A 24,437-nucleotide genomic window follows, 5' to 3' on the forward strand; every position below is an offset into this window, starting at 1 on the left:
TTCACTCGTTTTAAACCTTGGCATACAAGCTCCCATTCTGAAAGGAAATTTATACAAACTTTTACACAAACACAAAAAAGTCAGTGTAGGTCAAGTCCAGTTTACACCCTGGCCTACCAAGGCCTGCATGCTTTCTCCCAGAAGAATCACTATCAAGTGAGGCTGTTTCGGTTTTATTCATTCTAACAAATTAAAATTAAACCCTCTTGTTAGGTCAGTGCAGTAACGCGATTGTAGTAACAAATACAGAGATTTTTGTGAGAGCTGTTTGTATGGAAAAACACTGTATTGAAACACTATTTGGAGAGTTGGTCCATAGACCTCTAGAGGAGATAAAGGTGTAGTGTAAGAGATGAAGGACTTTCCAATGGTTAGGGCAGGGCACTAAGATCTGAATCATTGTTGACCTTTGGTCAGTCACTTAAACTTCTGTGCCTCAGTTTACGGATCATTAAAATGGGTAACATCACGCTCACCCACCCTATAGGGGTCTTGTTAATGTAATTAATTCATACTGTAAAGTGTTATGAAAATGTAATCTCTGGGCCCACATTGTTACACATATGCACTTGACATCTTCTTGTGAATTAAGAAATCCATCTAAGGAAGCATGTGAATTATAGCAGTATGACATTTATAAAGAAAATATTCTTTATTTCATGAGGGCTAGATGCTCTGTCAGTTTAGTATGTAACTGTTGTGAGTCTTCTACATATGCAGATAGACCTGTGATGGTCTAAAGAGAGGGTATTCTCTCCAGTTTATAAATCGGGAAGATAAACAACATACCGCACAGTCTTACCTATTTTAAGGAAGTAACACAAGATACAATGGGATAACAAGCCAGGGGTGGGAAGTCAGCCTAGGCGGATTTCCAACGTATAGTGGAAAATTATATGAAATACTGTAGCCTCTGGTTTTTTAATGGAAAACGGGCTCTGGTGGAGAGACAAGTCTCAATCTCTTATTCAGTACCAGATAGCAATTCAGTAGCTATTACTGTATTAAAATTTTTTATCCAAACGAGTGCCCATGATTTAGATTAAACAGAGATTTTTAGAAGCTTGGGAGGCAGTGGGGGTGTCTTTGAATGTTAGGCTGGGAGACAGGTAGAATTAAGAATAGTTTGGGAAATTTTAAATTTTCTTACTTTCAAGTCTAATATTTTTTTAAATAATTAAAATATTCCATTAACTTTTTTCAAATAAAATGTATTCTCAACCTTAGCTCCCTCATCCAAAGCTAATAGTTTGGCATTTGGCATCCTTTAAACAGAGGTTTCTGAAAACTTGAAACCTCTGCAAGATACACTTGCAGATTTTATAACCCCTGCAAGAAAACATTTGCTAGTAAAAAAGGGTATCTCAAAAATAGCACTCACTGAGGTTATAAATTCTCCTGCCAATGCCACCAGAGCTTAATAGCTTCCTTAAAGGGTCTTTCCAAGATCGCTTACACAGGAATGAAGTGTCCACAACTTTTGTAAGGAAACAAAACCACAGCACTTATTAATGGTGCAGTGAAACTGAGCCGAGTTTCAGGCTTCAATCTTCCCTTCCTCTACGGCAACTCTCCCTGAAAGGCTTAAGATCAACTTAACCTGTAGGTGTTTTCAGTGAGGCCCAAAGGCCTTCTGTGCATCCTATCCTCTAACTTTTTGAAGGGGCAGAAAACTTGGTCTTTAAAGACATCTGGGGTAGCAAGGGTCCTGAAACAATGCCTGGAGTTGAAGAAAAAGTGAGGTTATAACTCAGAACAGAAGACAAAGGGTTCATAATGGGGAAGCATGAGGAGGACAGCATAGTTCTGGCTGTGGTAGGGATGTTCCGGTATGAGCACCACATTTTTGATTTTATGTAAAGGAGCTTTGGGAGCTACTAGAACCAGAGGTGAACAGAGATCCTATTCCAAAAGCAAAAAAAGAAGCAGCTCCTCTCTCATCCATTGTATCTAGTGTTAGTATGTTTGACAGAGTTTACAAGCACCATCAAAACATTTTCTGGAGATTGCGACTTGCATGAGATTTCAAGTGGAGTTTACAATTTCCGCCAGTCACTCAGGAAATACTATAAACTGTGTCTGGGACTTCAGGCAAGTTCTAACAGTTAAATATAGTAAAATATGAACCACATTAATTTCTCACAAATTTGTAATGTTCCTTACCTATTTTTCTCATGAATCTTGCAAGCTCAATGTACTTTTCCAATTATTTATAACTTCTGCAAGACCTCTCACCAAAATGATAATATCCATGGAGAATTAAATAAATAGGTATGAAAATACAAAACTGCATGAAGCAAAATTAGACTGGCTTTGATTGAGAACAAAGGTCTAAAGCTAGTCTGAAGTTTTCAGAAGTAGTCTTTTTGAAGTCATAAGTTGGCAAAAAGAAAAACTCTGATTGTTCTTAGTCTCATAACTCAAAAATGGCTCATCTAATTCCAATACAGCCAAGATTAATAACAGTTACTAAAAAGAGCTATAACAAAGTTTGGGACAGCCTGTGAGCATGGAGCCAAACTGTGATATTATCATGTTGATTGAAGGACTTTATAGCAGTACTCTATGACTAGACTTCCTCCTCACATGGAAGTAACAGTGGAAGGACACAGGGAATGGATAATAAGTTATAAGTGGTTTTCCTTGGATTGTTCCATGGTGAGGAGGTTTGCAAAGATTGGGCAGCACTTCCTACTCTGGAGGCCATGGATGTTGGGGTGATCTCATTAAAGGGGTTTCCCAAGATGTGGTGGCACCAACAGAACAGATATTGCAGCCCTGGGAAGCTCTAGCCACAAATCTCTACGTGACTCTATAATTAGTAGCAGTGCCTTGAGGATGAGGTTGGCCACTAAGGAAGCTCTGCAAACATTATGGGGGAAGTGCAGGAATCACAACAAGAACAATAATGGGTAGTTCAAAGGCAAAAAAGGGCTAGATTCTGCCTCACCTTACTCACTGCACATGTAGTTTCACTGATTTCTTTGGGACTACTTGCAGAATAGGAGCATATTCTGTGTCTGTGGTGGGCAGTGCCCTAGGTACATATCTGGCCCTGGATTATTACTGTTAAATTAAGAAGACTCAAGCCTAATTACAGTAGGATTGACAGTTTCACAACATAAATGTTGCAAAGGTTGAATCTTTCACCTTGTCCCACAACACAGTGGAAATGTTCATTTCACCTCTCTCACTTGGTATGTGAAATTATTCTCACAGCTTGAGTTAGTATCTGGCCTAGGTTTGAATATCTTAGTTTTGTCACTTGCTGTCACTCTCTTAATATTTTCTAAAAGTAGAGTTTTTCTTGTGGCTATATTATGCAAGGGAATAAAGTCAGTGCAAAGATATCTAAAATATTAGGATAGGGAGATGAATCTTAGTCCAAACTACCCTTATTTCAGCCTCTCTAATTAGCAGCATAAAAAGTCACTCCTAAACCAACTAAAAGGGTTGTATAAAATCAGGGATAAAAAAAATTTACAAAGAGTTTGCATCCCTGTAGCTGGCTTGCTCTCTAGTTGCTCGAAGCCAAGGTTGCTGCAGCTGTGCTCCTCAATGGCTAAGATGTTAGATATAGCATAGCAAATGGGATCTCTTTGGAAACTAGAGCAGCAAGCCCCAAGATGCCTCATTGAGATATTCCAAAAAAATAGGAACTGATTCACCCATCTCTTTAGGAAAATAGTCTATGCCCATTTGGATATATCAGGTGGATTTCACACAAAGAATATACTTTGTTGTGCTTTGAAGTCAAGTGGAAAGTTTGCATTGTATGATTTCAATTGTGATCCAACACAAGTTTTATAACCGAGTATGTAGGATTTTTTTAAAATACATTTTTCAAGTTAAATCTGAGACACTAAGCATAGACAAAACTGCTTTCACTCAGAATGCAAAAAACAAGAGGAAGAACTGAAGAAATGGGGTAGGGGAGAGCTCCTTTTTGTAAACTGTCTAGGCACGTCATTGCTTTACACTGGAATGTGAAGCTAAACCCGGAAAAAAGTGCCGAGTTAAATCAAAACTAAAAACATTTCCAAGTTAAACTCTGTGTGGCCTTGTACCCTGGGCAGCAAGCCTGAAATCAGTGGGGTTGCACAAAATGTAAGTCAGGGCACAAATCGGCTCTTCAGCTCTCAGCTTTCACCAAGCTTTCCCAACAGCTTGCTGAGCATAATTTGGACTTCGTTATTTAAAGCTACATGGAATAATACAGTATGAAGCCTGGTGTGAACAGTAACTCTTATACAATTTAGCACTTAGAGAAGCGCTACTAATCTTTTTTAGGAAACAAGGTATTCAAAATTATTTAATGCTTCTATTTATGCATCAAAAAACATTCTAAGCACAAACCAGTCCTCTTCTCCCTTCCTCCACACAAACAGGCATGTGTGTCTTTAGCTACAATACATCATATTTTTAGACTGCTTTAGAATGATCATGTTATACATCTGGCATTTATGGAATTCTGTTTATTAATGCCACTTTTATAACATAGATAAGTTGTATTTACTGTACTAATAGTTATAACAAATAATTATTGCTATTCATGTTATACACAAGTGATGATTCAATACTATAAATTTAATGTACAGTATTGTAATAAACAGTAAAAATGGCAATAATGATAAAAGTAAGTTTGCTTTGCCTACCAGAGTCAGCCTAACAGACTTCTTGAACCATGCTGTCAGTTAAAAAAAAATCACTGATATTTTATGCATAATAGACTTTTTGGGTTTTTAATCTATAATTATGCTCTGATTTAAAGAAATAAAACATAGTTAAAAAGAAATATATAATCAAATTAAAATAATACATTTGTTTACCAAAGCACTGTCATATCAATCCATCAATTATCAACATTTAAAAATCTGTCACAGTATATTGGTATCACTGTATTCCTTTAAAGTGTGGTTTTACATCAAAAAATGACTAAAAATGGCATTCTGGGCTTCCATGTTTACCATCTCTCAATGATTTCCATATCAAATATGACTCAGTAGAAATAAGAAGATTTTCTTTAAGTGCCAGTCATGAAAGTAGCTTAGGATTTCAGAGTCAGATGCTGAGTTTTTTCCTACCCCATTAATAGTAATAAAGGTGCTTTAGCAAGTCAAATCAGACCCTCATTTACACGAGTGCAATTCCATTGTCCTCAGTGAGACCTTTGCAACACAATTACCTGCAATGAATGTCCCATGTAAACCAGATTAGAACCTAACAAATCATTCTTTTCATGATTGATTTTGTTCACATTTATAAAAAACATCTATAGCTGCCCTTCCTATTCTGAGTATCTATCCCATGAATAAAAGACACACAATGTGATATATGTAAAGGACTGTGCACATACCAAACCCTTCCTTCCCAAACCAAATGATTAAGAGTTTTCAGAAAGAAGTTCTGCAGACTTACATGCAAGTGCAAGCCCTGCATGCTACTGAGGAACTCAGTATGATATTTACCAGGCTGGTTAACACTCCATTTGAAACACTGTTGGGGTATTTTCAATAACATTTGTCTATTAACATTATATTTGTTTTGGCAACAGCATGCAGAGTCAATGAGCTAAAGGTGCTATGGAACATCTCCCATTCACCATATTCCATAAGGATAAAGTGGTTCTGCACCCAGAATTTCTTTCTAACATCACCGTTTTTCAGACAAATAGCTTATTTGCTGAAAAATGCAGTTTTGGGTCTATTTCTAAATTTGCCAAACAGTTTCAGCCAAAAACATTTCTTCAGCCTAGATTCACAAGGGGACTTAGGCACAAAGCCACTGGGGGGTGGTGATGCCCCCTTTTACTCAATAACCCTGTAGCTAGAGCACTCACCTGGCATGTGGGAGTCCCATGTTCAAGTCCCCACTCTGCCTGATTCAGAACAGGGACTTGAGCATGGGTGTCCCACATTGCAGATGAACTAGGCTAGGGTATTCTGGAGTGGGTTTTGTTTATTCTTTCCTGTTGAAGCTGTGTCACTTTGTATAAACATTGAAATATTCACTGGGCAGAGCAAGAGAGAGAGAGAGAGAATGACTAATTGCCTGGTGGTTGGGGGAATCACCTGGGACGGGGACACCTGGGTTCCAGTCCCTGCTCCAATACATATATAAATGAATATTTAAACCAAAACATCTGTCCCCCTTAAAGCACCATAGTCCACCCCAGGCAAGCTAGTTTACATATGGTAGACCCAAAGTGGGCACTTAGGTATTGTTTACATAAATCTAAGGAGATTAGAAAATTCCTCAGTTATTTTTGCATATAATGAGAGGACTTAGTATTCATATTACCGGGAATATCCAAATGTATACAACTTCATTCAAACTTGTTATGGATTAGCTGTGGTATCTGTGCCGTCAGTATTAAAAGCACTCTCAACTAGATCTAAGACAGCCCTGTGGCTTGCTTAAGAAATATTCCATTAGATGAAATATAAAAAACCTCTGTTTATAGCTTTACACACTGCTGCTTCCTTCACCCTTCACTTTATTAAAAAAAAAAAAAGAATATACCATACAGAATTTTATTCAAGCAACAGACCGAGTTTGGAGAAAAGTTACAACTAGTCACACATCACAAACAGGGATAGAAGGAAAACAGAAGTGATGCAAGAAATACCAAAAATGACTCTTTTACAGTCCCTACTTAGATCATTTCAAATTGCAACACGAAACTATGCCAGGGAAAGAAGATGTTCAGAACTCATGGGAAGATTGCCCAAAGGAAATCCATAAAGCACAAGAGATGCTATAAAATTGTGCTAGAGTTTTGACCACCACCCAACCAACCATAACATAAACAAAATACATCAACTTTCAGAGGATGCTACAGGGCCCTGAGTTTCACCTGGCCTTTGAAAGGAGATAAAGGAATTCAAGTACAGACCAATATATCAGCCTGAAAGTATTTAATCTGGAAAAAGTGAAGTGGCTCATAAATGATCTGGAAAAAGGAGTACAAAGTGAGGTGGCAAAATTTGCAGATGATACAAAACTACTCAAGATAGTTATGTTAAAAGCAAGCTGCGAAGAGCTACAAAGGGACCACAAAAAACTGGGTGACCTGCTAACAAAATGGCAGATGAAATTTAATGTTGATTAATGCATAATAATGCATATGGGAAAACATAATCACAATTATACATATAAAAGAATGGGGTCTAATATATTTACCAGGCTGGTTAACACTCCATTTGAACCACTGTTGGGGTATTTTCAATAACATTTGTCTATTAACATTATATTTGTTTTGGCAACAGCATGCAGAGTCAGTGAGCTAAAGGTGCTTATGGAAGATCTCCCATTCACCATATTCCATAAGGATAAAGTGGTCCTGCACCCAGAATTTCTTTCTATCGTGGCTTTGAACTACATCACCGTTTTTCAGACAAATAGCTTTAGTTGCTACCATTTAAGAAAGAGATCTTGGAATCATTGTGGATAGTTCTCTGAGAACATCCACTCAATGTGCAGTGGCAATCAAAAAAACAAAAAGAATGTTGGAATCATTAGGAAAGGGGCAGATAATAAGACAGAAAGTATCGTATTGCCTCTATATAAATCCATGCGAGGTCCACATCTTGAATACTGTGTGCAGATTCATAGATACTACGGTCAGAAGGGACCATTATGATCATCTAGTCCTACCTCCTGCACAACGCAGGCCACAGAGTCTCACCCACCCACTCCTGCGAAAAACCTCTCACCTATGTCCTCAAATCATAGTTTAAAAACTTCAAGATGTGGTCGCCCCTTCTCAAAAAAGATATATGGGAATTGGAAAAGGTACAGAAAAGGACAACAAAAATGATTAGTGAAAAGCTTCCATATGAGGAGAGATTAATAAGACTGGGACTTTTCAGTTTAGAAAAGGGACATGATAGAAGTAAATAAGGAAGTGTTGTTTACTGCTTCTCCTAACACAACAACTTGGGGTCACCAAATGAAATTAATAGAGTGCAGGTTTAAAAGAAACAAAAGGAAGTATTTCTTCAGAGAACGCACAGTCAACCTGTGGAACTCCTGGCCAGAAGATGTGGTGAAGGTCAAGACTATAACAGGATTCAAAAAAGAACTAGATAAATTTCTGGAGGATAGATCCATCAATGGCTAATAGCCAGGATGGGCCGGGATGTTGTCCCGAGCCTCTGTTTTGCCATAAGCTGGGAATGGGAGACAGGATGGATCAGTTGATGATTACCTGTTCTGTTAATTCCCTCTGAAGCACATGGAATTGGACACTGTCGGAAGACAGGATACAGCGCTAGATGGACCGTTGGTCAGACCTACTATGGTCTTTCTTATGAGTTGCTGCTTGGTCAATGAAATGAGCTGGTTAAATTGTGATTTTGCTTTTGTAATATAAAATAATTGACCAAGCACTTACAGCCTGTGCATGAATACTTTGTATTGTTCTAAATCAAAAGAAAATAAATAAATAAAATAAAATAAATAAATGACAGGCAGGGACAGGATTCTGAAAACAGTGTATTGGGTTCCAAAGACAGGCTAATTACTATCTACTTAAAGAGTTATAATGGATCAAGAAGAGTTTAGGTATAAAATGCAAATCTGCAGTTTGAAAAGGCCCTGCTGTGTGCACTGTTCAGATCTGATACGTACTGCAATAAACTTTAGCAGTGTCTGTCAAACAGGTTAAAATTTATAAAACACCTTGAAATCACAAAGCTTCAACTTGGAGATTTTAATGGAAAAGCAAATAGCTAAATTTCCTAGTCAGTTTCAGTGTGAATCAGAAGGTATTCAGTGTTTTTACCTTTGGATAAGAATGACAAAAGTGGATATAAGAACTCCAAACTCAGATTACATGGGTCACTTCAGACTACTAAGCAACAAGACAGACATTCATGCCAAAAGTCCAATGATTGACTGATCTAAGAGCATTCCAAGAGGTCACAGTCGCTCACTATCTGTGCTGAAATGGCAATAAGAAAAGAGGAAAGGAGTACTTGTGGCACCTTAGAGACTAACAAGTTTATTTGAGCATAAGCTTTCGTGAGTTACAGCTCACTTCATCGGATGCATTCAGTGGAAAAAAGAAGGCAAATTAATAGCAGCCTCTTCAGTGACATCAGGTACATAAATGATGTTTTCATTTTTGTGTGCAGAAAGTGGTTAGCAGGATCCTATATAATAAGTAATTCCAATATAATAAGTGTCCTTTGTTTGACCATCCAAGGTCAGGACAACAGGGAAGCAAAACATCAAGTAACACATTTTGAGGGGATGGCTCTGGAGCAGCTGGTTAGCTTCCATGATGAATGAGAATTACAGCAGTTTTCAAGAGACCAACAGAAGGCTAGCAGGGTCCTAATCAGCTATAACATCAGTAGTAAAGATCTAAGGAGACCAGAGCATTTCCAAAACTACAAACTTCTCTGGGCTTTAGTTTTAATAATTATAGCTGTGACAGCTGTACAGTGTGGGTACATGACTGGAATTGGTTGGAGTTTTTGACATATGGTGCTATTGGAAGGAATCCTGTCTGGCATGAAGAGAACATAAAACTAACCCCCAACAACTGGAGCTGCAATGCATGTCATCATGTCTCAAATTAAAGCAGATTGACAGATTAACATTCAGCAAATGACAAAATATCATTTGAATAGTGTTACTACCACACCTCAGCAAAAAGCTCTGCAGAGTCAGAGGGGAAATTTTGGTTAACTGAAGAAAGCATGCCTGGTGTGTTTGGATCCTCTTTTCCATGTGAACATGTTCTAATTAAAGTATGTTACCTTTCTAATGTTCAGGTAGCAACAGTTATCCTCCTGCAGTATTCATTTGGTGATGACTCCATGAGAAATGGTAGCAGCCTAAGGGTTAAATGTAACTCCCAGGTGTCCTGAACTATTCATTGAAGTAGGTGCTACTATCTGGGAGTTGCAGACTGAAGTCCATTCTCTGTCCCGTATGTTTAGTTTTAATTAAAAAAGGGTCAGCCCAAGACACTGGGCTAAATTCACCATGGTGGATACAATGCTGTCAAATGCACTAGAGCAGTGCCCCTTTACCTCAGTGGGGGTTTCTCCCATTGCTCTGTGATGAAACATACATGAAAAAATTAGAAGAACAAGTTGGTTTAATTTAACTAAATGACTAAGCATTTCTGAACAACCCCTTTGCACAAGGATTGTTCTTGCTGAGGAGAGTGATTGAACCACAGGGCCAGGGTAGGAACTATATGTTTTGTCTCACTTTTTCCAAACACTGAATTGTGCTATGCAGAAATAAAAATTTTGTCATTTGCATTTCTTTTTTTTTATTGCTAAATTTGCCATTATGGGCAGTTCTCACATATGAAATTCTGGGACACATACTAATCTATTCACTTGCCTTGTAAATGGCAGGCCACATTTGCAAACTAAACTACTGAATGTTGTCTTTAACAGCGTGATGCGTTTCTTTTTCTCCCTAGAAAAAAAAATGTGAATTATGGAAGATATCAAGGATTTGTTTTGTTTTGGAGTTTGTTTGTTTGTTTTTGTTTTTTAATTATACATGCAAACCTGTGCTGAAAGCTGTGTTTGAAACTGGCAACAATTTAGAATTAAACCTGAAATGCAGTGTTTGCTGTGCTTAGGTAGACAAAGGTCTGCAAAACATGAGTGACTTTAGATAACGTACCCTACTGACAGCCGCAATTCACATTTGCTTTCCAGCCAACATGATATTTACACATCAAGTGGCAATGACTCACAGTAAGTAGATACCATTGATACAAACGGTAAAGAGAAGCAATAATATCTTTAACATCACCAGGACATGACTGTGCGTACTGACTGAAGTCTTCTTTTCAGCTAAGATTCACCTATGTAAGATTCATATTAATCTCCTATATTTCTTTACTCTTAACTATTGTAGGGCTTCCTCCTCCATCATTCACTGGTATTTCGGGACACTCCTCTTTCAATTTCTGTTTATGCCTCAGGAAAACGTTCTGGAACGTTCCTTATGTTTGAAAGGGAGAGAGGGAGAAAAAAACCCTTTAATATGGTAACGTGACAGCCATCTCACAAAAAGCAGTCTATGGGGGGGGGGGGAGGGAGGAATGGGCCCCGCTACTACAAAACTAATACATAGTCAGCTAGAAGAACACAAGATTTACCAGTATAGTCTCTATATATTTTCATGAACAAAAATGAAGCTGGTTTCCAGTACATTTTGAACTCTGTTAATTGGGGTACTCAAATGTGTTTAAAAATACCATATGGGATTTAGTGCTTTTGGTTAGAAATCCATAATGTGGGACAACTGCCTTTTCCAGAAGAAAGGCATTTCTAATAGGAAAAGGCTGCTATTATTTATATGAGCTGAGATCATCCTGTGTTACTGATTCGTTTAGACTAATGCCAGCTACATCAGAAAGCAATCATATCTTTACAAAAAATTATTAAATTACTGGAGACTTTGTGCATGAAAACTTCGGTGATGTTAGATCAAAGTCCACAGAAGAAACTTTAGTCACTGGAAATGTACACTGTGTAGCATATTTGCTAATGGAGGAAGCAAGAGATTGGCCTATTTGATCAAAATATTTGGAATCAGGAGTTCAATTAAGGTTTGACAGTGGTAACTTCTGTGTGCGCCACTTTAAGTGATAATCTAATCAAAACTATCTAATTTTCCAGTGCAAAATGAATCAGAGCAATGAGATGAGTATAAACATCCGCTGTCCCCAGGATTCTTTCCCACCTTGGTTAAAATGTATTCAGTTAATGTCCAGATTTTAAAAGATGTGCTCAAAATTGCATGCCCAGTTTCCACATACAGTCATGATTTCTGTCTATTTGCACATGCAAATATTTGATTTTCAAGTACTGTCACAGTAGTTATCTTGCAGATCTGACATACAAGATACACAGTTGGAAAATCTCCCTTTAAGCCTGTAAGGATAGCAAAGTAGAATGGATACTCCAAGGGCAACTGTCCTCAAGTCACTGCATGTGAAGATTAGACATGAAATATAAAATAATTCCTAAAAAGGAAAATGAAGTTACTTCCTCCACGGGGTAAATAAGGTGGATTAAATAAGACAATCATCTCCATCCAGTTATGTAGCTGGCCAGTCAAAATGGGGTTAAATAGGGCAGTGACCTAAAGTTACTATGAGGCAAGATTAAGTCACCAACAACATCAGGTCTGTAATAATGGTCAAGACATAACAGGCCACATTCTCAAAGGAAAGCTGTCCTTAAAATAGAATATGCTACAATATAATGTGATGAAGAAATATGAAATATAAAGTGTCAAATGGACGAAAATGCAATCAGTTCATTGACTCTAAACTGAAGAATTAAAGAAGGCAATAGCCTTGAGGAAAGCAGGCACTTCTGATCTTTCTCACAGCATGGGCTGCCTGTATTCCCCTTGTAAAACTGTAAATAATCAGAATCAATGGGAGCCTCAAGAAGTCTCACAAACTTGAAAAAAAAAAATATCATTTCCCAGGTACACAGACCAAAAAACTGCAACATTCCCAGGTTGTACAATTATTATTGTGATGAATAGAAAATGGAAAAAGCACAGACCCTGGGCCAAATTCTGTCTTGCACTGATGTCAGAGAGGTTTGAAGGGTGTGCTGGGGATATTATTTGGCCCACAATGTTTTACTGATTAAGAGAGAACATCTCAACTACAGCTTTTCCCCTCAGAGAAAGCCCTCCAACAATCCCCTCAAGCACAGGGATTATGTAAAGCCATTCAAGGAATCGGAACGAATACCATGAGAACAATCCCAGCCAAGTCAATTTAAGACTCAAATCTGTATCATGAAACCCTGCCACAAAATTCCCCTCATCAAAATGGTGGATAAGTTTTGGTTAACAAAGCAGTGTGGCATGAGTATTTCCTGTTCTCTCTGCTACAGTATGAAGGGGAAAGCCACTTTCAGATTTTCTCTGCCCTGCCCAAATTCACCACTAGAAAGAGCATGGGTGGAAAGGGGGCTGGTACAGTGACAACAGCTGGACCTCCAAGATGCTGCTAAAGGCATCCTGGAAAGTCATGGATGAGAGGACTTGGTGCCTGATATTGGAGGAGCCATGTGAAAGGAAAGGAGTCCAGGAGAGCTGGCTGTACTTTAAAGAATCCTTATTGAGGTTGCAGGAACAAACCATCCTGATGTGTAGAAAGAATAGTAAATATGGCAGGCAACCACCTTGGCTTAACAGTGAAATCCTTGCTTATCTTAAACACAGAAAAGAAGCTTACAAGAAGTGGAAGATTGGACAAATGACCAGGGAGGAGTATAAAAATATTGCTCAGGTGTGCAGGAGTGAAATCAGGAAAGCCAAATCATAATTGCAGTTGCAGCTAGCAAGAGATGTTAAGAGTAACAAGAAGGGTTTCTTCAGGTATGTTAGCAACAAAAAGAAAGTCAAGGAAAGTGTGGGCCCCTTACTGAATGAGGGAGGCATCCTAGTAAGAGAGGATGTGGAAAAAGCTAATGTATTCAATGTTTTTTTTGCCTCTGTCTTCACGAACAAGGTTAGCTACCAGACTGTTGCACTGGGCAGCACAGCATGGGAAGGAGGTGACCAGCCCGCGGAGAAAGAAATGGTTCAGGACTATTTAGAAAAGCTGGATGAGCACAAGTCCATGGGACTGCATGCACTGCATCTGAGGGTACAAAGGAGTTGGCGGATGCGATTGCAGAGCCATTGGCCATTATCTTTGAAAACTCTTGGCGATCGGGGGAGATCCCGGATGACTGGAAAAAGGCTAATGTAGTGCCCATCTTTAAAAAAGGGAAGAAGGAGGATCCAGGGAACTACAGGCCAGTCAGCTGACCTTGTTTGTGAAGAACCTTGTTTCCTCAGTCCCTGGAAAAACCATGGAGCGGGTCCTCAAGGAATCAATTCTGAAGCACTTAAAGGAGAAGAAAGTGATCAGGAACAGTCAGCATGGATTCACCAAAGGCAAGTCATGTCTTACTAACCTAATTGCCTTCTATAACGAGATAGCTGACTCTGTGGATGCAGGAAAAGCAATGGATATGTTATTCCTCGACTTTAGCAAAGCTTTTGATACAGTCTCCCACAGTAGTCTTGCCAGCAAGTTAAAGAAGTATGGGCTAGATGAATGCACTATAAGGTGGATAGAAAGCTGGCTAGATCGTTGGGCTCAGCAGGTAGTGATCAATGGCTCCATGTCTAGTTGGCAGGCAGTATCAAGTGGAGTGCCCTAAGGGTTGGTCCTGGGGCCCGTTTTGTTCAATATCTTCATTAATGATCTGGAGGATGGTGTGGATTGCACCCTCAGCAAGTTTGCAGATGACACTAAACTGGGAGGAGTGGTAGATATGCTGGAGGGTAGGGATAGGATACAGAGGGCCCTAGACAAATTAGAGCATTGGGCCAAAAGAAATCTGATGAGGTTCAACAAGGACAAGTGCAGAGTCCTGGACTTAGGATGGAAGAATCCCATGCACCGTTACAGACTAGGGACTGAATGGCTAGGCAGCAGTTCTGCAGAAAAGGACCTAGGGGTTACAGTGGATGAGAAGATGGATATGAGTCAACAATGTGCTTTTGTTGCCAAGAAGACTAACGACATTTTGGGATGTATAAGTAGGGGGATTGCCAGCAGATTGAGGGACGTGATCATTCCCCTCTATTCAACATTGGTGAGGCCTCATCTGGAGTACTGTGTCCAGTTTTGGGCCCCACATTATAAAAAGGATGTGGAAAAATTGGAAAGCGTTCAGTGGAGGGCAACAAAAATGATTAGGGGACTGGAGCACATGACTTATGAGGAAAGGCTGAGGGAACTGGGATTGTTTAGTCTGCAGAGGAGAAGAATGAGAGGGGATTTGATAGCTGCTTTCAACTAGCTGAAAGGGGGTTCCAAAGAGGATGGATCTAGACTGTTCTCAGTTGTACCAGATGACAGAACAAGAAGTAATGGTCTCAAGTTGCAGTGGGGGAGGTTTAGGTTGGATGTTAGGAAAAACTTTTTCACTAGGAGGGTGTTGAAGGGAATGGGTTACCTAAGGAGGTGGTGGAATCTCCTTCCTTAGAGGTTTTCAAGGTCAGGCTTGACAAAGCCCTGGCTAGGATGATTTAGTTGGGGATTGGTCCTGCTTTGAGCAGGGGGTTAGACTAGATGATTCTATGTGAAGGTCTAGGCTCACCGTTCCTAAGACACTAAAGTTAAGGGAATCTATGGGTGGAAAAAGGAGCGCTAAGATTCAGAGAAAGTGTTTCTGGAAGGGGTGTATGTGATTTGCTACTCAGATGTCTGAATATGACCTGATTATCAGTCCCCCCCGTACCCTGCCCATCTAACTAAATAACATTTCTGCACGTCTTACGTGGTGGACTGGCTTGAAGCACTATATATTGCCACTAAATTCAAGACTACCTTTGGGATTTCCATTCCCTAAGTCAGCAGAAGCTTAGAGTATTGCAGAGATGATACAACTGTCAGTCTCTTGGGGAAAGGCTTTGCTCATGTTGCTCTTGAAGAGAGTGATGGAGCTGCATTAGAAACATCCTCATTGATAGAGGCGGACAGTTTCCTTTATTGTCTAGGGTTAGAAGTCCATCAGATACCATACACAGAACTGTAAAAATATCATGGCTTGTTTCTGAACAGTGAGCCAGTTCTTATGTCTTACACTGAGGATAAGAGTAATGGAATAAAGAGGGAAAATGGCAAATAGGATGGGTGAAATATTACCTCCCTTCAGTACTGCTGTTTGGATCCCCTAGTGCTAGCTGACCTTTCATATTCCAGGCCTGACTGGAAGGAGGACAGGACGCATGACTGGACACGTGCTTTATAAACAGAATGCCCACTTAATAATGATCTTACAAATACTGCAAACAACATATTCAAAGTGAAGAGTCCTAAAACACTTTACAACTACAAAGCTTCTACCAGGATCACACCACCAACCAGTGAAATATAGCTACCTCTGCATGTTTGACAACATAGAGCAAAATCACATGGCTCTTTAGAACAAGAGGTGAAGCAAACCTTCACCAGCCAGAACTGCAGGAGGAATTTAGGCATGCAGAATGTAATTACCTTAACTCTTACGAAGTGTGCCATGAAATATGTAATGACCACATTTGTTCAGGACCTCTGTTTTACACCTCAACTGAACGAGGATGCCACTAGCAGTATGCCTAACAAAGAGACATAGAACCAGATCATTCAGTAATGATCAGAGGGAAGAACGCCACCTATTGAACCACAATATTTCCTATAGCATTTACATGTGCTTTAAACAACACACATCCAAATATTTATCTGCTTACATGTGGAATCTCAGCGGGTTCACAGCCCAATGAGTTATGGCCACATGGTCGACCACTGACAAGGATAGGTGTGGTAAACCATCAGGCACCTCATTACATGCAACTACATTTCAGAATGTTTTCAGCTAGCCTTAGGACAGGGTAGCACACTGATTTGTAGTATTTGTTTCTTTAAAAATATTGATCCAGATCTTTTCACTAGGTAATGAAGATCTGAATTAAATATTTTAACCTCTTTGTGAAAAGTTGGATTTTTTAAAGTGAATATTTTCAAAAGACCAGCATCAATACATGGTTTTAATGGTCTTGTCACATACCGTATACTGACTTTCATGATTATGTTCCCATTGTGTTTTGGAGGTTGTTGCAAATGCCAACACAGAAGGCTAGTGGGTGTTTTACCTCTAACTAATGGCAGCATTTACTAGCCTGAAGATCTCCTCTTATATCCATCTAATAAACTGGTTTGTCAGTAGATAATACTAAATTCCATGTGACACACTTGAAAACTAAGTGCCATACCCAGAATATATTTTCATTTCAGCGCCCAAGGATTTATACTTGTAGCTCCTATTATCTTTAATGGGAGCTCCATGCCTAAATCACTGAGTACCAAGAAAGGAATAAGCCCCCAGATGAAGACAGCTAAGAAGTAGACAAGCCCCTGGGAGGAATAGCTTCCTAAACAATCTTATGGGGGAATTTTCTGGGTGGTTTTCTTTGCAAACACAGAAAAGGGTCTGGAAGCTACAAAAGGTCTGTCAGATGCAGTGGGGGTTGAATTTGATGTTGTTATTTCTTTCAAGCATGCCTTTGAGGTTTGTAAATACACACTATAGTTTTAAGATTTTTTAAAAGTGGTTTTATAGCAAATTTGAATGATTAATGATCCAAGACATTTTCACATGTTATGTCTCTATTTTCAACATAAATAGTGTGTAAAGGGTGTTTAAAACTTTAATGAATCGAACTATATGAGTAAAAAGTGTTAATCATTTTAATTGCCCAGTAGCCTGAAATTAGATTTAACAGTCTGATAATGTATCTTTAAAGGAATACAACCCTGCTCTATAAAAAAAATCCTTTCCAAACCAATTCTAATAATTTCTATTTATCTTTTATGACATTAACTGTTATACCAGTCTGCCAACAGACAGCCTTACGCTCACATTTAGTTTAAATGTGGTGCAGTATAGTTTTTCATTATCATTAACGTGCTCCTGGTGGGCAGAGTGCAATGCAGTGGCACTGGTCACACTTCATTGCTTTATCTCATATGACAAAGAGAGATGATGTGCTTCAGTCCAGGCCAGAAGATGAAAGCAAAAGGTGGCCATGGAAAACTCCCCCTGCTGCCTAGGAACAGCATAAGGGCTGCATCGTGTGACTTGCTAACAGCACGAAGGGGCAGACAAATAGATTTTCCTCTATATTTATAACCAGCATCATTCTTCCTTTCAGGCCTTTCAGTGCAGGTAGCTGTTTTATATGAAATGAACAATCTTTATAGACGTACCAGAGCCATAACAAGGCTGATTTTCAGCGAGGCTGAGGTATATAACTCTTACAGAATTGTCAGGCTTCTTGCTCAACAAATCAAGCCTAACTTATGATGTTTGCAGTGTAATTTTTATTCCTGTTTGACTAGCCAACTACCCGGTGGTAATAGGATGTTAGAAAAGGGTAGTAGCAATGTTTGTACATGCCATGATTGATAGGCAAACTCTGCATTTTTCATTTATATCTCCTGATTCCAAATCAGTTAAGTTTAGGAAAAATGAAACAAAAAGGCAAGAAAAATGCTTGCAGATTGCAGCCCAGCTCTCTCGTAGATCTGAGTTCAGCCCACATCTGCTAGGATTGTCTGGAAACATTAAGATATCTAAATGAAAATCAATACTATATGTGCCAGCATTTACTACCAAGAACAAGTATCAAGAGACCTCAGCTAATCAGGCTTTCAGCTTGTACTTGAAACATAGTCTGAACCCCAGGAGTGTCCTAATTGGCCCAAGCTAATCATAGAAGAGTTAAATTTATAACCAGGAAAGACATCTTGTTTTTCTTACCAGTCATCATTCTGAAGCTGAAAGTCTCACCTGTGTGGTAGCAGATGTATGTAAGATAGCCACCGGTCATGCAAGAACTGCTTCTCACCTGTCAAAGGTAAAGGAAAGACTAATTTACTGTCTTCCATAAAAACAGTCAAGTCAGGAACATTTAAGCTTTTGGTGGCTATACAGTACTATCAAACCTTTCACATGGACTGCATATTTTCTCCACTTAAAAGCTCTCCATTTAACCCTCATGTATTGGAACATGAAAGACTATGTTTTAGAGTTAAAAGCCCCTATACACACTTTGATCTCCCCACTGAATATGTGTGTGTGTGTGTGTGTGTGTGTGTGTGTGTGTGTGTGTGTGTGTGTGTGTGTGTAAAATACATTTCCAAACCAAATATTGTTAATTATATTAAAATTTTACTTTTTTTCTGCATACACACAGAGTAATCATTCTTTGGAATGTTTGTAGAAACTCATACATTGAGTTTACCTTCATGAGGTACAATGAAGTAGCTGTTAGTGTGAATATTTTAGCTCAGTATAGCATTATCGCCTGCAACACACCACACCACACTGACAAAAACATAATGCATCAAGGGACTGGGATTCCTAATATTTGCATTTTGGATGCCAAGTGTGAGCATATTTTGTATTATTTTCAACAAATTAAACAAAAATATGCAAAATATTTATAAAGCTGTCTTCTATTTTGGGCTTCAGCAACTTGATAGTTCTGCATAGATTTAAAAAAAAAAACAGAACAAGGAAAGTGATGAGTTAAACTTGAAAATTCAAAACATATCGATTTCCAAGTTTCCTTCAAAAGCACACAGGAGATGCACATGTACAAGAAGTTTAACAACATTATGTAGCTTCTTTGTGTGTTGTATTTTAGATGTATTTTTAATGTGTACTTCTTAAAACAAAATAATAGCTGTCAAATATTGTGTTATTATTTTCTCACCTTTGTTAATGGTTTCCTAGGCAGTGTTATCATGGCGTGTGGTAATCAATTATAGCTTGTTTCTCACGTGCCATCTTGTTTCCCTTGGATTCTCATCGCTCACTAATGCATGCTGTGAAATTATGTCAGTTCTTTTACCTCTAAGGCACTCGCTTGTCCTCCATGATGTAAGCTACGGTGTTATCTTTCTGAATCCGTCTTCATTTCTTCATCATTGCTTTAACTCGCACTTCTTATAGAATGAGAAGTCTATCTTTATCTTCCCCTCCATTCCCAGATCTAATACCTCTTATTGTGCTTGTCTGAGTACACAATATAATAAACCAACATGAAGACGGTAGTGAATTTCAGAAACATCTACACAAATCTGCAGGAGAAGGAAGACAGGTTGGACCTTATCCAAAACTGCTTAATTCCTAGTTTGGGTTTGTATTTTTAGGCCAAGTAATACATGCAAATTTAAAGAAGTACAGCTGAAAGAGAATATATCTACAGGTGGCATTCTCATCCCGATCCTAATGACACAAAATAGGGCCCAAACTTAAAGTCCTCCTTCCTTTGGTTTGGCTTTCTTGGTGATTTTAATAACAATCAACAAAATATAGCCTAAGCTTATTTCCCAAGCTTGGCTGTTCTTAGTGTTTTCCCCACAGGACACTTTTTATCCAAGCTCCTACTTCCCTCTCCCCCATAGACACACTCCAAATCCCCTTTTGTGCTGCTTGACGCTAACAAACCACTTTGTCATGAGACAGAGGAAGCCTTGGGAGCCTTCAACTAGGAATATCCTATCTTCAAGTCAACCAGGGTGAACCCTGCCCCAAATACAGTCAATAGAACTCCCATTGATTTCACTGAAGCCAGGATTTCACCCCCAGGGTTCAAATGTAGGGCGTGTGTTACAGTACTGCAGCTCTACATTCTGCCAACCTTGCGGGGGATTCTGCTCCTGTAAGGTGAATGTCACTGAATGCTGAATGCCCATAAAATAAATACTCCCCTTTGCCAGGACAGATGAATTTTCAAGGCTGCAGGACCATAGTGAGACAGTTGACACAGGGAGGTAGATGACCTCTCAGGTCCTCAGGATTCAAATCCTAAACATTTTAAATAAAGCTTGGTCAGTAGAATGGAAATATATGGAAAGCTCTGGCAAATTCTTCATAATTTTTTCCCTGAAACTCTGGAACATTCAAATAAAAATTTCACTTCATCATTAGTTTTCTAGGAATATTTATGAAGAATACAGATAAGGGAACATCTGAAACGTGAGTACTAAGTAGCCCATAAGGAATTATACAGGGCAAAAAGTATTGTCTCTACCTAACTTAATTATGGATAAAGTGTGATCATTCACCAGTTAATTCAAAGAGTTGTCAATATGGGATAAAACTAGAGCTGGTCAAGAATTTTCCAAAGAAACATTCGTCAGAAAATTCCAAGTTATCAAAACCAAAATGTTTCCCAGAAGCATCATCACTTTTGGCAAACTTCCATGAAAAACAGGCAGGTTTCCATTGGACCTGCCTGGCTTCCTGCCACTTTGCCTCACAGGTTGCTGGGGGAGCCCTGGCTCCCCTGATCTGCAGCTTTGCAGACTTTCTCAGAAGTGGGGGCTTTCAGCTCTCTCCCACTGAGCCCTGGCTCTAGCAGGGTCTAAGCTCCCAGCTCCGCAGCAGGGAGCATTAAAGCCCTGAAAACCAGGGCTCAAGACAAGGCACTCAGTGTTTCCAGGATCCCCGCTGCAACCCTGTGATCCTCAGTTGGAGCCACAGCTCTCAGGACTTCTAGACCCCTGCTGTGCAATGAGGAACTCCCTGACTCCAGGAGACATTCCAGGCTGTCCCTGATGCCTCTGAAGCAGCCTGGGGAGCCTCCCTGAAGTGACAGGGCATGAGGCATCCTCCAGGGTTGAGGCAGCTGGCTTCTCTGTTTCATTTCAAAACAATCAGCATCAGTAATGTCATTACATACAGCCTAGAACAAGGAGCAGGGTCTGCACCACAAAATGTCCACACAGGGGTTCCGGTAAACACCTGGAATGGGGATAGACTGCTATTGATGATCTTCATGTAGTCAGGAGTTTGGGGGTCCAGCAAACACCATGGTATTTTAAAGCAGCTTGGGGAGAACAAGATTAGCTGCTGGTACTCTTCAAGCAGCCAGAGGGGAAGAGGTGCTCTGGCTGACTCTGCTGCAGTTAGTTTAGCCAGGGTCTCAGTGCACTGCTACTTCAGCTTGGGTGGGCTGAGGTCTGAGAAGGGAAGCCTCAGCCCCTGCCATCCCAGCTGTAGGGTCTGTAGGCATAGAGACTTCCTGCCATCCCAGGGGAGAGCTATGAATAGGGGATTCCAGGTTGCTGCCACCACCCCAAGACTATGCACAGACTTGTGCTGGTGAGGGCCCTGTGCTTGGGAGACAAGGATGTGTATGGGTGTGTGCATGCACGTCCATATGCAATCTTGTCAGATTGCCTTAGTCCAGCTCGGAGAAGAGTGTTGATTTTACTTTAGCTTGCCTCCTGCAACACTTCAGAACATTTTCTCTCTTGCTTACCTTAATGGTTATTCTCTTTACTTCCCAGGCCCCCTTCCAACCAGCATATTTCTCCCTTGCTGTACACACTTTCCTTTCTTTAATTGTAAATCTCACTTGTAGTGTTTTCAGTAGCACTACACCAATAGTACACGTAAGAATTGAATTCTCTTATTTTTATATGCTGTAAGACAAAGATTTAAAGCATATGCTCAATTTACTATCTTTTCTTGGTAATTTCACACTAGGCTCCCGTGTGTGTTAAACAAAAGTTGGCAATGTTATTAATGCAGACGATGGGTAGATGACAATTTGATTTTTTGCTTCAACTTTCCTATTTAGTATCCTTTTGCTTTGTATATGCCTAGAGTGCAATAAAAATACTTTAAAAACAAGTATGTCATTTCAATGAACAGCGCTGAAGTGCTTTAGACATGGACAAACTGACTTAGAAGTACAAACATTACAATCAATGGTCAAAATGGAATTTCAATGCATCATTTAGATGAGGGGAATTGTTCAAAATTTACGTCCCTTTTGCTACTATGTTAGTTTTAGCATATCTGGCTGCGGAGCAAATAAGACAGCATTGCAGCGTGAATGCATCATTGCAGCTATTCTCTGCACCCAGAAAGGATAGGAACTTTTATATAAATGGAAGTTTGGATCCCTTAGAAAATAGCAATATCTGAAGAATCCAATTCTGTATTTGTGTGTTTCTGTTGCCCCTGCTTATGTCTGATAAGCACTGTTTACTCATGATATCTACTCTCTCCTTCGGTGTGTTGCTGTGCTGTCTACCTACTAATCAGTTTTGGTCTCTATATCATATTCAGATAAATATAAAGAGCTGGATTCTCTAACAAGATCCAGCCGCAGGCAGTGAAAAGGGGTCAGAAACTGGCTGAAAATAACCAGCAGACTATTCCTTTGGCACAGGGAAACACCCTATTTGTGCTCCAAGCCCCACTGTTGACCCAGCACCCTCTTAGTACACCCTGGCTAAGGATAGAGCACAGCAGAGCTCCACTACATATATCCTCCATTGGTGCAGGGTCGACAGAAGGACCACGCACCAGTGGTAGCTCTCATAGCTGCCTGTCAGCAATCCTAAGTGACAGCAGCGTTAGGGACGAGCAAAAGAATTAGGGAGCTGGAACTAGCTCACTGACACTCCCTGCTCTTTCCTAAATCAAGAATCTGCTTTTGGATCACACCATCCTAGTTAGTTCTGCTACTGGGGACAAGTCTACACTATAGCGCTACATCGGCACAGCTGCACCACTGTAGCAAGTCTGGTGAAGACGCACTATGCTGATGGGAGAGCGCTCTCCCGTCAGCATAATTACTGCACCTCCGCGAGAGGCAGAAGTTATGTTGGTAGGAGATGCTGTCCCGCAGACATAGCGCCCGTGTGGACAGCACTTAGGTCAATATAATTTACATTGCTCAGGGAGGAGTCTTTTTCACACGTTTACATCTACTTAAGTGGTAGTATAGACCAGAGATAGCTTAGCAGAATATTTTGGATAACATGCAGCAGGTTAGAAAAAACAAAATCCTTATTAGCCAAATTCTGCTCTTAGGTATGTGCTCAACCTAAGGCAAGGTGTGGTCTGACACTTTGACTGTCCATCTCCCGCTTTATCTGCCCTTCCATGACCACTGCAATTTGGCCCAATGTTTTTTACATCATTCTCTCTTACCTGTCCTTCAGTATTATTATAGCATGTGTTAATGCTGAAGCACAATTTTTGGACATTTTGTACCATTCAATTTTTCCTATGTCTAATAATGCAGATGGACATTTTTCGTTTTAAACCGGAATAATCTTGGCATTACTCACTTGCCATTATCTTTCAACATACTTTTATAATTAGCCCAGTTGTGTCAAATTCTTTGTTGAAAACAAATCTAACTGCTCCACTATTTTCTCTCCTCTTTTGGCAGCGGAGGCTTTTGGTTCTTCACTTGCAGTGTGTAATTCCACTACATCTTCTCATTTTTCTCTCCATAACATAACAATTTGGAGTTGAGATAATAGATTATGGGACACTTTGGCGAAGATCAGTGACTGAAAACAGCCTCTTATCATTGACTGAATGCTTTACTCCATTAACCGGCATAGTTCTGGGCTCACTGGAAAGAACGTTACAATTTAAGTTTGTAATCAAAGAGAAGACACCTACAGAGGTCATCCCACCCACTAAAAGCTAGCATTTGTTTACCATTTATTTGTTTATTTTTAATACTTTTCATACCTAGCCAATTTCCTTAATTTACTACCGAGAATATATTTAATAGTGAAAGGCATACTAAGAAACTAAAGTTTACAAAAAGTCAAATTAAACTTCATGCTAATAGATGTAACAAGGAAAAGAGAAAAAGAGTAACGTTACATTTTGCCCTCACTGACTAAAATTCATATTTTTTTCAGATTTAAATTTGCCCAACAAGAAATTTCTCTAAAAGACAGACAGACAGGGAAACTGAAGTCCTTCACTTAGACACCAAAAAGAGATGGTCTAGGCAACACTAGGGCTTGCTTATCACACATGGCCTTTCCAAAAGAGAATGCA

The 24,437-nt window shown here is 39.5% G+C and overlaps 1 long non-coding RNA gene across 1 annotated transcript in view; it reads right to left on the reverse strand.

Moving 5' to 3' along the window:
• The window catches only part of LOC122456312, a 77,764-nt gene that overhangs the window by 7,376 nt on the left and 45,951 nt on the right, over nucleotides 1–24,437 (reverse strand). The window contains exon 2 of the long non-coding RNA XR_006275164.1: nucleotides 18,396–18,453. This is a non-coding gene — a long non-coding RNA (uncharacterized LOC122456312). The remainder of the gene's footprint in view (nucleotides 1–18,395; nucleotides 18,454–24,437) is intronic.

This window comes from Dermochelys coriacea, chromosome 12 (assembly GCF_009764565.3).
Source record: "Dermochelys coriacea isolate rDerCor1 chromosome 12, rDerCor1.pri.v4, whole genome shotgun sequence".
Classification (NCBI taxonomy): domain Eukaryota; kingdom Metazoa; phylum Chordata; order Testudines; family Dermochelyidae; genus Dermochelys; species Dermochelys coriacea.